We start from the raw sequence: 4,200 nt of genomic DNA, 5'->3' as shown, positions 1-4,200 counted from the left end.
AAAAATCACCTAGAAATAGCAAAAGAACTGCTTTGACGTAAGCCGTTTTGATGGAAAATATGCTTCTCCATGTAGAATCTGGAGAACATAGCATAGCCAGAATGATTTTCAACACACTGAAATAGGACACTCAAGTCACATCATTTCATTATGCTCAGTGGCATTACTCCCTGTTCTATATCCCAAGACACATATGTCTGGGGCCTGTTTTAGTACAGGGGTCAATCCAGAGTTTGGCATCACCTAGGGAGACCAACCATTAGTTAGAATATGAATAGGGTCAATATGAAGTCACAAATCCATGATAACCTTTTCAGCTTTTCATAGTCCTGAGGCCAAACTAATCTTTAGGTGGTGAACATTAAAAATAAAAGAAAACAAAACAAATAGATATCTACATGAAACTTCCCCAGGTGAGTTTGGGTTCATGTTGCTATAATACGTGTTTATTGTAGTACAATTAAATTAGTTGTCTAGTTTCTAATTAAAATATTTGTCTATTGTCTAATTACAATTTTAAATGGTCTATTGTGTATTGTAACAAACATTCCGGTTTTAAAATAAGGAAATTCCTTGTGAGATTGGTTGGATACAACCTATCCTAACCAAAATAATTTATCCAGTTTTATGGTTATGGTATTTAGCAGACCCTTTTGTCCAAAGCAAAATACAATTAACAACAATATAATAGTTACATTTAACAGTAAACAATTAAAAAAGTTGGTAAGACTAGGAGAACAGCAATAATACAATGTCAATTCAATCAGTTGCCTAATGAAAATAAATAAATACTATAATATACAAACCATAATGCATAAGAAATGCTTAATAACTAAGTGCATGTTGAACAGATATGCCTTTAGACCCCTCTTGAAAGACCCAAAACTATCACAGGAACGGAGAGCACTGGGCATCTCATTCGACCAACAAGGAGCAACTGAGGAAATCTATTTATAGCTTAGGAGGCTTTGGTTTGGGTCCTCAGATTGCCCTCCTCCCTCACTGCAGTGTATACCAACATCATTTTTACGTCAGTCTGTATAATTTGCACAAAATATAATACATATAATGGCCTAGCAGGTTAATAAAGATGTCATACAGTTAAATAATAACTTCCAGAAACTCTAGAAAATTAAAGGAACATGTAAGTTTTACTGAATATGACTTTATTCGAGCAATCACCATCACGCCATCTTTTAAAATATATGTTGATGTTGAACACTAGAGGGCATACTGAAGGCATTAAGGACACCATGCAAAGCAGCTGTGAACACAACAGTGGCAAAAGCCAAAGTGTTGAGGTGGCCTGTGAGTCCAATCTGCTTCAGAATGGTAAGGGTTTGTCTTTGGCCCAGGCTACGACTTCCCACCAAATTTCATGGAAATCAGGATGGACACTGATGGATGGACAGACAGACAAACAGCACTGAAAACATAACATCCTAGATAGATGTAATGATTAGAGACAGCATTAACAACCTGAAAAGAGTGGGATTTCAGATAAAGACTATGATAGTGGGCAAGTTACTTTTTTCTCTACTTGCCAAAACGAAAAAATAAACTCCACATGTCTCTTTACATTTATGGGTTACCATTTCATCGTGGCTTTTGCTGAGAAACAAATAGTTCGCAACATAGGCCTACACTGAACTTGAATCAAACATTCTTTCTAAAACTGATAGTTCCGATCCTTGATTGTGATTAGCTGAATCCAGAGCCTGGCTGAATCATGTTCGATGCTGTTGTAAAATCCAGCACAAACATACACCTTGACCGCATTCCGTTCTATATTATTGCGCTAACATAACTTGATACAAAAGTTAAATTAGCTGCGTCTTGACGTTGCTTGGCAACCATTCAGATAGAGGAAATATATTTCTTGGCGGAAGAATGATTATCTATGAATAAATCACTACATTTCTCGTTGCTTTGCCTTTACTTTATGAAACATTGCCAGGCATTTATAGCAATTTCCGGAGGAACTGCGAAAGTGTGCTTGCTCTGGTATTTGCACCATCACTCTCATAGAGCACCTTACCATGCATAAAGAACTACAGGCTCAGTCCCTGCCCTATCACTGCAAGCGCCTCATTTTTTTATCTTCTACTGTCTATTGTGCAGTGGAGTTTTTTTTATATTTATATACTTATGTTACTTTTTCTGCTGTAAGTGCATGTTTTGTGTGATGTCTGTATGCTACTGAGACCTCTCTCTCTCTATGTGACAGTAAGCACAAATTAAAGTAGACATAGAACCACAGCCTTCCTATTTGTGTGGAAATAGGTAATTGAAATGTTTCCACACTGTTCAAAAATCAGTATAATCTTCACCACTTTTACATGTATTCATTTAGCAGACACTTTAATCCAAAGCGACTTACAAGGGCCATTCTCATCAGAGCAACTCAGGTGGCCGACAGGAGCAAACAACCTGCAATTTATAGACAAAACATGCAAATCAACAAAACTCAAGCAACTTAAGAAAGCGCCTTCATCAATTTGACAACAACAAAAAGTGAATGACCTACCAATCGTCCTGCAGGCGGTACCAGGGGTGTAAATAGACACTGAATTATTCTGACTTTTTTTTCCTGAAATCAAGAGTGCCAAATTAAAGATTACAAATTAGAAGTGTGAAAAGGCTGCACAGTTATTTTTGTTTTTCCTTTGCTGTACAGCACACTAGTGACTTCCTCTTTAGATATTTGACATTCACTGCAGCACAGCTGAACACTCACTCTTCACTGGTCCAGACCAGCAGGTTCACACTCCACACTGACCAGATAGCAGAGAGAAGCAAACATGTCTGTCGACATTTATGAAGATCCAGATTCTTCCAATATTAATATAAGACCTAACAAAACACAGAAAATATATATATGAATGCAGTTCCGAAAAGGTCTGGGCAAAGAATGAAGCACAGCGAGATCCAGGATAAGTCAGGGAGTCATAATCATGGTAATTATACATTACATTATTCTGCAAGTCCCTTTATATTCTATTGTTCTGCGCAGAGCATTCTCATATGTGATGTTCTCCTCAGGTCCCTACAAGCTGGCTGTGGTGTATCTTGGGCTGCTGTGTGTTCTCCTTTTGGCTGCCATCATCATAGGGCTGTGCATCAAAACTGAGGAGGCAAGACAGGTACAGCTTAGGTACAACAACCTGACTGAAGAGATGGACCAGTTAGAGATGGTTAATAACAACTTGAATAGAGAGAATAAACAGTTACAGTCAAGAAACAATGTGCTGAAATGTCTGCTGGAAACCAACATCAGTGCCATGGTTGGTGAGCGAGATGAACTACAGTTCATTTTGCAAGTGCAATCTGGTAAGTGCAATCTTCATGCAATTTTGGACAGAAACTATAAACTTAAAGCCAGGCAAGGGGCCGTCATCTGGCTTGGACATCACAATAAGTGAAGGTACCCATAAATAAATCTGCTATGTGTTGCCAAAGCTAGTTTTACAAATAACACAGAACAAGAACAAGGACAAGAAGACAGAGATACAGCATACAATGTATAAACATGTGATCACAAAATAAACAGTAGTAGAAATAATACTAGAATGATAGGTAGGGGTGAGTGTGTGTGTGTGTGCGTGAGAGAGAGAGTGTGTCTCTGTGTGTGTGTGTGTGTCACTCTCAAGTCCTGTCTCATCTGCTGATACAGCAACAGGAGATGCTGTAGATTCCTTTAAATTTAGCTTAGCCTCTGGTCGAAACATGTTTCTCAAGCCTGCCTGTAAAGGTTTGCAAGATAAAACTATACCAGGCACTGACAAACATTAATGAGATATTGCTCGCTCTATGCTCCTGTAGTCACTTTAAATGTTGCACGCATGTGCTTACTGTACTACACTCTAAACTTCATTTAGTGTCTCTATCCATATCAAAAGTTTTAGACAGAAGTAAATTGAATATTTATGGCTTGTTGAAGTGTTGAGTATAACCCTAAGGCAGTGTTTCCCAAACTTTTTTTCTGGGGACCCACTTTTTAAAAATGACAGACCATCGCGACCCATTTCACCTCAAATCTACCCTGTAACCCTGCAACCACCAATATTGTTTTAGGCCACAGATTCTCCAACGTTTCTATGCCTTCCCCAACCATACATTGCTATAGCCTAGGATCTAGATAGATAGATCCTGCTTTGAACACGGTTGTGTTGCATTTTGAGCACCATCAGCGTGAAAAGT

The 4,200-nt window shown here is 38.3% G+C and overlaps 1 long non-coding RNA gene across 2 annotated transcripts; it reads right to left on the bottom strand.

Annotated features, from left to right (window-relative positions):
- Positions 1-1,076: 1,076 nt before the first annotated feature.
- LOC125289265 lies at positions 1,077-3,122 on the bottom strand. Of its 2 annotated transcripts, XR_007192611.1 has the most exons (5): positions 2,973-3,122; positions 2,738-2,853; positions 2,528-2,590; positions 2,381-2,430; positions 1,077-1,397 (listed from the first exon to the last, which is right to left on the bottom strand). It is a non-coding gene; the product is annotated as an uncharacterized LOC125289265 (long non-coding RNA). The 2 variants fall into 2 exon arrangements; XR_007192610.1 differs by having other exon boundaries at positions 2,738-3,122.
- Between the last annotated feature and the right edge of the window lie 1,078 nt (positions 3,123-4,200).

This window comes from Alosa alosa, chromosome 24 (assembly GCF_017589495.1).
Source record: "Alosa alosa isolate M-15738 ecotype Scorff River chromosome 24, AALO_Geno_1.1, whole genome shotgun sequence".
NCBI lineage: Eukaryota > Metazoa > Chordata > Actinopteri > Clupeiformes > Clupeidae > Alosa > Alosa alosa.
The sequence above is the reverse complement of the archived record's forward strand: the minus strand, read 5'-3'. Positions and strand labels throughout refer to the sequence as shown.